At 41.5% G+C, this 13611-nt stretch overlaps 1 protein-coding gene and 1 long non-coding RNA gene across 2 annotated transcripts in view; one reads left to right on the forward strand and one right to left on the reverse strand.

Annotated features, from left to right (window-relative positions):
• The window catches only part of LOC123373843, a 43139-nt gene that overhangs the window by 14853 nt on the left and 14675 nt on the right, over positions 1-13611 (reverse strand). The gene's annotated exons all lie outside the window — the stretch shown is intronic.
• The window catches only part of DNTT (DNA nucleotidylexotransferase), a 221801-nt gene continuing 210379 nt past the window's right edge, over positions 2190-13611 (forward strand). Inside the window, exon 1 of the mRNA XM_045023028.1 lies at positions 2190-2789. The gene's annotated coding sequence lies outside the window, so the exon portion shown is untranslated. The remainder of the gene's footprint in view (positions 2790-13611) is intronic.

Below are 13611 nucleotides of genomic sequence, written 5' to 3' on the forward strand. Positions count from 1 at the left end.
GAGTGTGTGAAATGGGGAAGGGTTCATACTTTAAACTGGGATTTATGGTGCCTCTTTTAGCTGCACTCCAGATACAGGAGTAAGAAAGGAATTCCAAGGACTCTTCAAACTCATGTTATTTTCACACGTGACAATGTGATGTTTTTGGGCTGGTGCCTGTTTGCATGCTCTTACTGGAAGGATGCTGCTTTTGGAACAAGTGTTGTACCACAAAACTCAGAAAAGGAAGTTCCCGAATGTTCATATCAACATACTACTGTACATCTAAGCAAACTGAAATATTTTTGGTATTTGAAAAAGGAAACAAGTAACCAAGTACAGGAATAGCAACTGTGACCAACAGAATTAAAACATCGGAAAAAGATCAGCACAGCCTGCTGCTGTGGAGAGAAGGATTACACAGGCTTTTAAAAAAACAGAGAAGCTAGTGGAGTTGGTTGCAAATATTCTGACAGAACCCTTCTCTATCTGAAACAGCTGATACAACAAAATCAAAACATTTTGAGAGAATGTATTTATTTTATTGAAGTTTTTGACAAAAGATTACCCAAATGCTCTGTTTCAACAAGGTTGAAGTACTCATTTTTCATCATTATATTAGTATGTAATATAATATAAAATTCTCAAAGTAGTCTTCTGATAAGCTCTTTCAATCCTTTCAGAATAATTTAAAAAAAAACTTTTCATTTTGGGGGGATGGTGCGAAGGGTTGGAAATGTCAACTTTTTGTTACAATATGGGACAACAGGAAATTTCTTAATATTGGAATTTCCTATTGAACTTAAATTCTAAGTTTCAACCAGCTCTAGAACTTAGCAATTGGGAGAAATGTTGTTTTTTTGTTGATTCACAGTCTGCCGTCATAAACACCAGGAGCTATGATCGCCTCAGATAAGAAGTATTTGGCTCCCTTAGTACTTGACTAAAAGAAACCCAACTTCTGCAGGAATTGGTGGTGGCATCGGGGGCACTCAACTGCTTAAAGTATTGCACCCAAATTAGAAATACCTAACATGATGTATATTCTGTTAGAGCCTCTTACACAGACACTGTAAAAGGACCTTACCTGATTGGTGTCACACTCAGCCATTATCTCAGTTTCCCTTTCTTGGTCTTCCCGATAACTGCACCCAGACTCTTGGTCTGTTGTATTAAAACTACTTCACAGGTCAAATGTCAACTTAAAATCAAAACAAGTCTTTCCCTGACTTCAGAGTGTCTTTAGCCCCTGCTGGGCTCAACAGCTCCTTCCCAAAATCCATTTCCTCAAACATCTTCACCTTAAGGTGTCTGCTCTTGCCTCTCACTGCAAGTAGCTCCAGCCAGGTTCTTCTATCTAGTGTGGCCAGAAAGTAGACATGCCAAACCCATGAAAAAAAAAACAGAAATTGGGCTTGTTTTTGGCTTAATTGGCTTGTGAGTTGCTTGCTGGCTAGTTTTTGCCTTTTTGCTTGTACCTTTTTTATCACCTCCCAGCAAGCAGGGGGCAAGCAAGGGAGAGAGTCAGGGGTGCACAACAGGCCCACCACAGTCCCAGACTGTACGCTGGGGGGAATCTAGTCACAGAGAGTATTGGGGTTCTTAGGGATTAGCTTGTTTTGGCCTTGTTTTGAAATGGGATTAGTTTGATTTTTGGCTTATTGTGAAAGTCAAGGTGCTTATTTATTGTCTGAAAGTTGGCAACTGAGCTAGAAAGGTTTTGCTTCAGTCCCCTCTGACCCTGCATGCCTACAAGGGTGTCTCTGTGACACCAAATCCCCCAACTAAGCTGAGCAGGTTCTCTTTTATCTGCTTCCAAACCCATCACCTGGGCAGGCACTTGCGAAGGCACTGGTAGACTGAGTCCACCTCCCTTAAAGGGTCAGCCCACCCTGAGACACCCTCCTATACCACAAACACTTGCTGTAGCCATGTGTACATGGGTGGGGGAACTGCGGGTGCTATGGGTGTTGCTGCACCCCCTGACTTGAAGTGGTTTTCATCATATATAGGGTTTACAATTTGGTTTGATGGCTCTTGGCCCCCCACATGTGTAGTAGAGTGTGATGGGGCACTGATGTTGAAATGGTTAATGTGGGCCTGAGTGGCTAATTGACACATCTGTTTGCACCCAGAGGAGGACCAGGCCCAATTAATGATGAGTCCCAGCTGGGGGGACGAGCTAGGCAGTTTCTATGAAGGGAGGAAACTGAGGGTAGAAGGAGGCTGCAGGGTGAGAAGGAAAAGAGTCTTTCTAGTCTTTTACTGGATAATAACAAAGGAACTGGGGGAGGAGTTTATACCCTAGTTCTGATTTAAGATGGTAGCAGAAAATTCCTGAAATGGGCCGGAGGGAAGGCTGACAGGCAGACTGTAGTTGTGAGGATCCAGACTAGGAGCAAGTCTCCTGAGAGTTAGTGTTCTTCAGTAGAATGGAGAGACAGGGAGGACTCAGGATAGACTAAAAACCTAAGCCTAAGCTTGAGCCTGAGGAAGGGGCCACAGTTGCTTTTAATGTTTTTTTAAATGACTCCAGAAAGAATCTCTAGGGTCACTATTCTGACAGGGGGGTAGAACAGAAGAGGAGCCCTGGAGGGGCAGAAGATGTCATATTGATGACCAGTGTCAAGTGGGGTACTGTTTGAGTGGGACACTGTTACCTTTAAAGGGGAAAGACTTTAAAGCGATCTGGCTGGAGGTCTCAGTCACATGAAGAGAGACCACCACAGGTCTGAAGCTGTTATCATCAAGGGGTACTGATGAGGAAAGAAATGCTGTGCCATGCCCAACTGTGAAGGGGTTTGCCTTAGGTGAGTGCACTCGCATTGAATCTAAATTGGTCTAACTTGCATGCTGAGGTGCCAGAGGAAAACAAAAGTGGTGGTTATAGATAACAGCTGCTCCTGCTCCCACTGACTCTGCGAGCACCATTGTGAACTGCAGTGCCTCGTTTTAAGAAGCCATGTGCACCACTCTGCAGCCAAGTGCTCCTCTGTGTTCCTTGAGCACTAATGTTTTGCATTTTGCTCTCGTGGGGGAGGCTGAAATGATAACAGGATATAGCACAGTATGAATCAATTCTCGTCAATGACTGATGAGACAGACTGACTCTGGTACTTGCGGGAAACTATGTCAAGGTCCTCCTCAAACACTGCTACATAAGGCAAACTGTTTAATACAGAGGTCCTGCAATGATCCCAGTCCAGTAAGAGCAGTCCGATCAACCTCATAACATCCTAGAAAATGAGGATTTCAGTCACCCCTTAACACAGTGAGTGAGCCCTTGCTGGCCAAGGGCCTGGGAACCATACAAAAGTACTCCCTGCTGACGCTACTCGCAAAAACAGCTGCTTTATGCTATCCTGCATCTGGATGAAAATAATAAGAAATCCATGCTGGGAAATAGCTAAGCAGGAAAAAATTGTGTATATGGGTGTGAGAACTGTCTCATTTCCCAAACCGAATATGCCATAAATCATTAGCTATCTTAAAAACACAACAAAAGTCTTAAATCCAAAATCCATGTATTACAATTCACTTAATCTTTATGGCTCCAGTTCTGCACATTTCTTAAGCATGTGCATAGTTACATAATATGAGTAATCCCAGCTTTAAGCAATGGGACTACAAGTGCTTAAAGTTAAGCATATGCTTCGGTGGCCTTGCTGATTCAGGGCTTAAAATGGTGGATCTTTAGGTACCTGATAGTGCCAGTCATTCTAATGATCTGTCTTTTTTATTGTGAGCTGCTCACCCTCCTTAATTAGACTAACAATTTTATTTGCACAACTCCTCTCAAATCCACTGAGGTATTTAGGTTTGGAAAGCACAGTTGCAGTTTGTGAGATAAAATTGTCATGCCTCCATTAATGTTATGTTAATTTTAGTAATACTATATTATACTAATTGGTTATGGTGAAATAGCCCTCACATCCACTCCAATCTTTCACCAGTGCTGTCCACAAAGTCATCTCAAGTAACATCATCATAAAAATGCTGTGTGTGTGTGTCTCTAGGTTTATTGCAAGAGCACATTTCCTTTCCTTGGGCCACATTGAATTTGCCAAATAGTATGAAACACGGCATAGTGTTTGATGATCGCTGTGACCCTATTATTCAGACAGAAGTCTTCTGGGTGCTCACAAGCTCAGCAGGATCAGGTCTCATTAGTACTGTAGTTGGATGAGAGATGATGATCAAGGTAAAAGTAGATTGTTACCAAATTTATTGAAACTTTGACTCTCTCCTATCTAAGTCAGTGCTGAACCAACACCTAAGCCTCATTTTAGGGTGCAATAAGATATATTGTTTTGAGATGCAAAATCAAAAGTCTTGTCCAATTGAAGATCTGCCTCCCTCCAAATACTCCAAAAGTATGTTTTAGTTTGGGTAACTGCATTATGTTTACTTAAATTCCATCTGCACTACCAATTGATTAGAATAGTATTCTTCTCTTCATCCCTAGACTGTTGTTTAGCATAGCAATGCAATGTTAAAAAGACTCTGCATTCTGTCCATCTAGTATTATTACTGTTTAACACTATCTTGTGGTAGCCCCCGGAGGCCAACCAGGCCAGCATCCTAGAGGCTGCATTTCAATGATGGGTGAAGCAATTCCTGCAAATAGGTAGGTTTTAAAAATACTTTTGAATTCTTCCAAATGGAAGGAGCTATACATGGAAGCAACTGTATTTATTATGTGGAGGTGAAATGAAGAGCCTATTGTAAAGCATACATGCAAGAAACCAATTGCTGAGAGAACCTGAACTTCAATTCTTGTGTAGTTAAGAGGCTAATTGGCCAGTGTGTGCATGCAGTACTATTTTTGTTTTCAATACAAATATAAAAGCATCATGTGGCTTCCTCCAGTTTACAGTTACACAAGTGTGACTGGTAGGGAGCCATTCTGTTCTAGATGATTGTCTACCATGTAATGGTGGTTTTCTTCTAAATGTCCCCTTTTTTGTTCCCCTTTTCCTTACATTAAAAGCAGTCTGTTAATAGTGCATTTGTTGTTTTTGCCATTTTTGGATATTATTGGATTTACTTTCATGCTTAAAGCTTTAATTAAAATCACCTCTAGACATGGGTGGCAAGTTTGTAGAAATTTTGGTGGTGCCCAGAACCCGCCCCCCCCAACTCCGCCCCCACCTGCCTAAGGCTCTGGGAGGGGTTGGGGGGGAGGTCTGGGATGCAGGTCCTGGGCTGGAGATTAGGGTGCAGGAGGGGTGCAGGGTGCAAGCTTTGGGATGGAGTTTGGGTGCTGGGTGCAGGCTCCGGGCTGGGGCAGGGGGTGGGTGTGCAGGAGGGGGTGAGGGCTGCAGGCTTTGGGACGGAGTTTGGGTGCAGGCTCTGGGCTGGGGGTGGGGGTGTAGGAAGGGGTGAAGGAAGGGGTGAAGGAAGTTCCCGAATGTTCATTCCAACATACTACTGTACATCTAAGCAAACTGAAATATTTTTGGTATTTGAAAAAGGAAACAAGTAACCAAGTACAGGAATAGCAACTGTGACCAACAGAATTAAAACATCGGAAAAAGATCAGCACAGCCTGCTGCTGTGGAGAAAAGGATTACACAGGCTTTTAAAAAAACAGAGAAAAAAAAGCAGGCTCTGGGAGGGAGGTTGGGGGTGGGAAGGGGTGTGTGGGAAAGGGGAGGGGGTGCACGCTCTGGGAGGGGGTGCATGCTCTGGGAGGGAGTTTGGGGATAGGAGGGAGTGCAGGGGTGAGGGCTGTGGGGCTGAGGATAAGGGGTTCATGATGTGGGGGGGCTCAAGGCTGGGGCAGAGGATCAGGGTGCGGAGGGATGAGGGTTGGGGCTGGGGATGAGGGGTTCATGATGCAGGGGGGCTCAGAGCTGGGGCAGAGGATTAGGGTGCAGGGGGATGAGGGCTCTGGCTGGGGATGAGGGGTTTGGGGCATTGGAGAGGCTCAGGGCTAGGGCGGAAGGGCAGGGTAAGGGCAGCCTGCCTTGCTGTTAGCGGTGGGGGGCACTAGGACCCTGGGGCAGCAGACAGCAGTTCTGCCGGGAGCCGTTCTGCGGCAGCACAAGCAGGCAGGGGAGAGGCGTTGTGCTGCTTTCTGTCAGGCAGGGATGCGGCAGGGTGATGGGGGGAGGCCTGCGGGGGCTGGGGCCCGATCCAGGCAGGGCCAGGGGAGAGACCCAGCTCCAAATATTGCTGGAGCAGGGCCCCCAGCCCGGAATATTCCTGGTGCTCAAGCACCGCAAACATATATAACCTGCCGCCTATGCCGCTAGACCAGTATGTCCCATGTGATAACTGATGTGTCATGTCAGTATAACATGTCTGAGGTGGCTGCTGCTGCTGCTGATGGATGACAGATTGTTATAGAAAAAACTGCAGGGGAAAAAAGTTCATTTGGGAGGCTGGGTTTCTCTTTGCTTTAGTTACAGTGAAATAAAAGGCAATGCCAGTTAGAAAGAAAGAAGAGAGAGAAGAGAAAAGTTGGAAGCTTTGAACCTACCTCTCTTTCACCTGTGAACAGTATAACCATTCGTCAGCTCCATGTAGAGTTATTATTTATTGTATGCATTGTGGTAGGTCAATACTGTACACTAAGCCCAGGTTCTGACTCAGGTTTGAGTTTTTTTAATATCCTTCTGCCTTTGTGATCAGATTATATCAATTACCAAGTACAGACTGTAGAGTGAAAGAAATAGTAGAATACAATTTTAAATGATCTAAAACTGTGGTTCTCAACCAGGAGAACATTTACCCTTGGGGGTACTCAGAGGTCTTCCAGGGGGTACATCAACTCATCTAGATATTTGCTTAGTTTTACAACAGGCTACATAAAAACTACTAGTGAAGTCAGTATGAACTAAAATTTCATACAGACAGTGAGTTGCTTATACTGGCTTATATACTGTACACTGAAATGTAAGTACGATATTTATATTCCAATTGATTTATTTTATAATTATACGGTAAAAATGAGAAAGTGAGCCATTTTCCAGTAAAAGTGCTGTGAGACTTTTTTGTGTTATGTTTGATTTCTTAAGCAAGTAGTTTTTAAGTGAGGTGAAACTTGGGGTACACAAGGAAAATCAAACTCCTGAAAGGAATGAAGTAGTCTGGAAAGGTTGAGAGCCACTGATCTAAAATAACTTTCTATATATCAGTTAGAAGGTCTGATCTCTTGCCAAACATCAGGGCTAGCAACTAACATTATATAAGGAACCTCACCTCTCCAGTGAGATACAGCTTCAGATTTCTAGCCCTGGCAGTTCAGGGGGTATTGGAAGTTAAATCTCTTAGTTGTTCTGGACGGAACAGTGTCAGCCATGGGCTTTGAAACAGTATAATTCTAAATCTGTTTTTATATTATTTGTTTGGCAGGGGTGGGGGTCATGGGGAAGGCATGTTCTTTTCATGGCTCTTGCTCACTGTTGAAAAGCTGGTTAAGATTTTGGAATGTTGCAAGATGATCCAGCTGAGATGCATTAATGAGCAAAGTGCAAGAGAAGAGGTCAAAGTTGCATAAGCAAATGTTCCACACACTAGTAGTTTTGGGGAATTCACATAGTTGCAAATGTAAAGAAACATTTTCCATGGGTACAATGTACATGTGTGAGAAGATCTATTCTATTTATACTATGATCATCACTATGGTATCTGAATGCCTGTAAATAAATTTATTTGAGCACAAAAGAGACTATTTGCATGTTTGTCTTAAATTATTTTCACAGTCTCAGCTGATTTTGTGCTTGGGGGTAATGCTACTTGACTTTTCTAGGACAAATAATCAACATTTTGGTTATTTTCAGAACAGCAACTACTGTGCAATATAATGCATAGTGAATATTTAAAGTTCTATTATGTATACAATGGATGCTATTAGAATCCTAATATTTTTCAGGCAATTAAAAGTACAGCGTGAATGCCACAGTAGCATTATCTACTTCCAAAGGCAAAGTAAAGATTTTAATGACCACTGCATACTAATATCAAATATACACTCCTCGTTCCAAATGATTTGGTGTATTCAATAAAACAAATAGGCAATAATAGAAAATTAGATTGGATTCTATTTAATATTCATCCTGAAAGACTGGATAAACATATTTATAAAACATAGAAGGGCTAGAAAGGTAATCATGTTATAGACCTAGATAAGGGTGAGCTAATCAAATGTTAATAAATATTGACCATGTGTGTATGTTATGTTAAGTCTGCGTAAGAATTTTCATACGCAGCCATGCCTATCAACACGAACACAATCTAAGCAATCACCAGGGAAAAAATGTTAATTGGAGGAGTCCACTCAATTTTAATTAGAGCCATTCCCTTACTGAATTAGTTAATAGATTATTAAATATTAAGTACATACGCATACATTTCCTTCCTTATTAGTGGCTTCTAGCCACTAGCAATGATTTCATCGCTTTACCTATAGCATTTCACTCCTTCAGAGCTTAACTATAAATGTCAGCTTTTCTTGTGTTACTGCTTTGAAGAGCAATAAAAAGATTAGGAATTAAACCAAACTCTTAAATGAGCTGTACTGATAATAGAAATAGACACTAATTGTTAAATTACATTTTTTAAAATCTTCATTCAATTATAATTTCTAAAGAAAAAGTTAGCCATTTCACTCCTGGTTAAACAAAATGTATTTGCAAACTCCTCCTTATAAATGATTGAAAGAACCCATAGTGGCATGGTCATGGCATATAAAGCTAAACAAATCAAATAAGACTCTACTTAAAGAACACACAGAATCACAGAATTGTAGGACTGAATGGGACCACGAGAGGTCTTCTAGTCCCTTCCCTGCACTCTTGGCAGGACTGAGTATTCTCTGTCACCCCGACAGGTGTTTTGTCTAACTTGCTCTTAAAAATCTCCAATGATGGAGATTCCATAACCTCCCTAGGCAATTTATTCCAGTGCTTAACCACCCTTTTTCCTAATGTCCAACCTAAACTGCCCTTGCTGCAATTTAAGCACATTGCTGCTTGTCCTATCCTCAGAGGTTAAAGAGAACAATTTTTCTCCCTCTTCTTTGTAACAACCTTTATGTACTTGAAAACTGATATCAGGTCCCCACTCAGTGTTCTCTTCAGACTAAACCCCCCCCTTTTTTTTTTTTTCAAACTTCCCTCATAGGTCATGTTTTCTAGACTTTTTTAATAATTTTTGTTGCTCTTCTCTGGAGTTTCTCCAATTTGTCCACATCTTTCCTGAAATGTAGTGCCCAAAACTAGACTCAATACTACAACGGCCTCATCAGCGCAGAGTAGAATGGAAGAATTACTTCTCGTATCTTGTGTACAAACTTCCTGCTAATACATCCCAGAATGATGTGTTTTTTGCAACTGTTACATTATTCACTCATATTTAGCATGTGATCCACTTGTGATTTAGCTTGGGGAATCTCGGCTCAGATTAACAAGGACTGTTGCATGTCCACAACCCTTTTGTTGGAATGACAAACTAATTAATGAGCTTGCACTATCCAAGGGGATCTTGAGTAGTGTAAGATGGTATATTTCTGGGGTGCAAGGCTGGGGTCTGGGGTGAGTGGCTGGTGCCTCTCTCTGTACAATTCATGAGAGGCTCCAGGAGCATTTGTGCAATTTAGCTGGGTGTGGGGCTCCACATGCTGATGGCTGAGTGATCATAATGCCTGGAGAGGTTTTGCTGCTTGTCACTGGCATAACATTGTGTCAGACAGCCCAGATCGAAGAGTTAAGAGAGCACAGCAGTCCCACAGATCCAGGGGATCCCATCACACACACTTCCCCTTTTTACCTATAGAGGGAGCTAGAGAGTTTCTATACTTAGCAAGTCTCCTAGTTCTGTATGTACATCAACTTTTTCCAGATAATGTAAAGCAGGTAGAGCTAGTTGTTGGCTAAAGATTTTTTTTAATCTACCATCTGTACTTCTTTATTTAGATTTGTTTCTGAATTTGTATACATATATTCTCTGTAGATTGCATGGTGGTTACTTCCGTTATTGTGATCAGGCCCTGTTTTTGTATAAGCGGCTTTTAAGAAAGCTGTGTTGGAATGTTAAGGTTTTATTTTAGCAGTAGGACAGTGCTAACATCACCCCAGAGCAGATGCAAGACTTTTTTTTTTTTAAAGCCATGGGTCCTGTACTTTTGAAACTACCCTTGTCGCTCCTATGGGGAAAAGGATGTGGATTATGCACTGTTACACACACAGATGGGACTTGATCACACTTCCAAAGACAGACACGAGTTTTTTGTTTTTTTTGTTTTTAAATGTCAAGACAAAATAACTGATAGAACCCCAAGAAAAGCTTAATAAACCTATTTAAAGGCTCCCTCCATGCAACTCCCATGGAGATTAATAAGTGGATACCTCTCTCTGATGTCTTTAGTGGAAGTTTTGTGGCTACTGAATTTAACATGCAAATCGAGACACTACAGGTTATGTTAGCTACACAAAGTCCATGTTTCCTACATGTAGAAGCCATAGAAATGGGAATTTTGCACAGCTCTTGCAAGAGGCCTAAAATGAATGAAATGTTTCAAATTCTTATTCTTCTAAGCACTGGTTTTGTGAGCACACAGAGAATTCTTTCCAGAATGCCTCTTTCCAAACTTTGCTAATGTGTAATGTGGTTTATTAGCAATGCAACTAGAACTTTAAGCCAGATGCCTTAACATTAAATTTTGAGTGTACAAACAGGACAGGCAATTGGGAAAGTCATTAATGACATATCTTGGCAGTTGTTTTTGTATGTGGTTACAATTATGTGGGCAAACTCCTTAAAGTCTATAAATATTAAATATTGATAAATATTTTAATAAACTCCTTGCAGCCAATTTGCAAGATTGTGGTGTTCTGCACAGTTTGACTGATTACAAAAGTCATTCTTTCCCCCCACATTGAAACTAATCAGTTACTAAGCTTATACTGATCTCTTACAGGTTCCTGTTCTGTGTGTGTCTGTCTGGCTTCATGCTTATTTAGAGCAGATGGTGTCATTTAGGAGAAAACAGGATGGTTTCATCTTACTAGGAGAAAATCCCTATTGTTTAGTAACTTAGTATTTATCAATCTTTGATTATTACTTTTTTTTGTAAAATTTGTATTGCAGACTTTGTGGATTTTTCATTTCAGTTGTGCTAAACTTTAAGATAAACAAAAGGTCTGATTAGTGTAGAATATTAGGGATGGAAGGGACCTCAGGAGGCCATCTAGCCCAACCCCCTGCTCAAAGCAGGACCAATCCCCAGGCAGATTTTTGCCCCAGATCTCTAAATGGCCCCCCTCAAGGACTGAGCTCACAATGCTGGCTTTAGCAGGCTCATGCTCAAACCACTGAGCTATCCCTCCCCCCTTGAATGAAGTGTATGCTCAGATAACTGTGGTCCATATTCAAATCTTAGGCTATGAGTTGGTCCCCATAGGGAAATATACTGGCTTTATTATGCTGATATAACTATACTACTATAGTTATACTAGTTAGACTCCCCATCTGGACACTCTTATTCAGAACAACAGTGGCCTTTTTTGGCTAAGTTTATATTACTTTGTAGTTTGTAACTTTGTAGTGGCTTCAAAATCTACCCAGACACTTTATGGCTGTTCCCACAACAAATACTTTATCTCTGACCACAGATCCTTTCTGGGAAACCTTTTGATGTTGCCTTAATTCCTTTTGAGAAGTCACCAACTCTTGTTTTAGGCCTTATTTTAATTCCTTTTGGCCAGCTTTGAGTTCTGTGAGCATCTCCATTATTTGTTTCATCGTGGTCCAACATGAATACCAGTTCATAATATATCTCATTGCAAACTGTATCCTCCTGTTTACATCATTATTGCCCTGTGATGTGGTATACAAACCCCACACTTGTTAACCAGGGGTTAATGGGAGTCTGAGACCAATTGGGCCACTGAGTTATATTTGGAGGGACTGTAGGCATAATTTTGTGATTAAAAACAGCTAACAAGGATCTGAACATTTATAAAGGAAGGAACAAGGCAGGGAGCAGACCCAGGAAAGTCTGGGAGTTCTCTCTTGAGCTAAAAGCAGAGCGAAACATGGTCTAAAGGAACGTTTGGGACTGAAGCTTGAGGGGCAGCGCCTGCAGTAACTATGGGAAGCAGGTTAGGTTCCTCTGGGAGGTGTCACCGTGCCTCAGTGGGTCACATCTAAGGATGCCAAACTCAGGACAAACTGCTGAGAAATAGGGCAAACTCACCACAAACTGGTGGTTATTCTATCAGATTACTTTTGTTACTGGCTTGGTGTAAACTTCTCTCACCACACTGGTTAATAAGAAGCCAAAGATGCAGTCTCCTTAGGCATTCCAGCCCTTGTCTCACCACCCTCTGCCACGCAGCACTGGCTTGTTGAGAGCTGTCTGAGTTTTCCAGAAGACAGTCCTGCATATTACGTTGCAGTGGTCTCTACAGGCCCATCTGCAAGACAGTTACACTAAGGATAGCTGCACTGTTTCTGGGAGCTCTGCTAAGTATTTGATTAGACAGGGGATTCTTGGCTTGGGATATACCACTTCATTCTCTCAATTTTTTCTGATGCCATGTAACCACAATATTACTTCTTCTGGCTGCCTAAGCTAGTACCTTGTCAGTGAGGTATGTATGTCTTATATGCTCACGTTGCTACCCTTACAAGCCACGCTAATTACTTCTCCCCTTTGGGTTCTCAAAATGTGTCATCTAGTAGAAACTCAGTCTTTTTAAAGGGACACTGTCAACTTAAATTTTTGACTCATTTTAAAAGATAGATTTCCCGAAAGAGCAACTTCATATTAAACAATAATGTTAAGGCACTTCCTGCTTTCCTGTTTAGAAGTATTTTCTGTGTGGGCCTGAGAAGAACAAAACCAAGTATGCTCAGACCTCGTCCCCTTCTCTCTGTGCACACTCCTGTTTGCTACTGGTTCATTTTTAGCTTCTGCCTCAGCTCTGCTGCTACAGGAACTGGTATGCAGAGCCTGTGGAAGGGTGTACACTGTCAACGAGATGCGACACCTGACTTCTAAGTGCTATGAAATATACAAAGTAAACAAACTGAGAAGATTTCCTTTAGTTAGTTATTTTGTGGTTACTTTAAAAACTACTGGGTCACATTTTAAAATGAAAATGTAATTTTAATGTTGATCGAATCACTTAAATTTAGTTCTGTTGTCACACATCTGCCTATAAAAACCCATACTGGTCCTGCAATTTGGTAATTTCCTAATGTAAACATACCATTATTACCTAGAAGTTGGAGAGTGTTCTACAAGGTAACTGATTTCCTGCCAAAGTAAATTGGGATCTGGATTTCTGAGCATTTGCTTTATCCGCTCATCCAGCAGATGGGTGGCATAGCCATTTCGTAACTGTCATCATCCAAATGTAAATATTTAGCAAATTCTTCCATATCATTCCAGTTTATTTCTTCATTAGTCAAAAAGGATGAAATGTAACTTCCTTAAATTCTTCTGAAAAATCACCATTGGCCGACCATACAGGCTAATACATTCTGGCTGCTTTATGTCTCTTGTGATGAAAATGAACCATAAACCTGGCTTAACTGCCCATTTTAGCTGAATTTGTGTTGCCAGAACAGCACAAAGCAACCAGAATGTACCAGGTAGTCTCACCCACTATTCCTCATAGC

The sequence above is a fragment of the Mauremys mutica genome, chromosome 7, assembly GCF_020497125.1.
Source record: "Mauremys mutica isolate MM-2020 ecotype Southern chromosome 7, ASM2049712v1, whole genome shotgun sequence".
Taxonomy (NCBI): Eukaryota; Metazoa; Chordata; order Testudines; family Geoemydidae; genus Mauremys; species Mauremys mutica.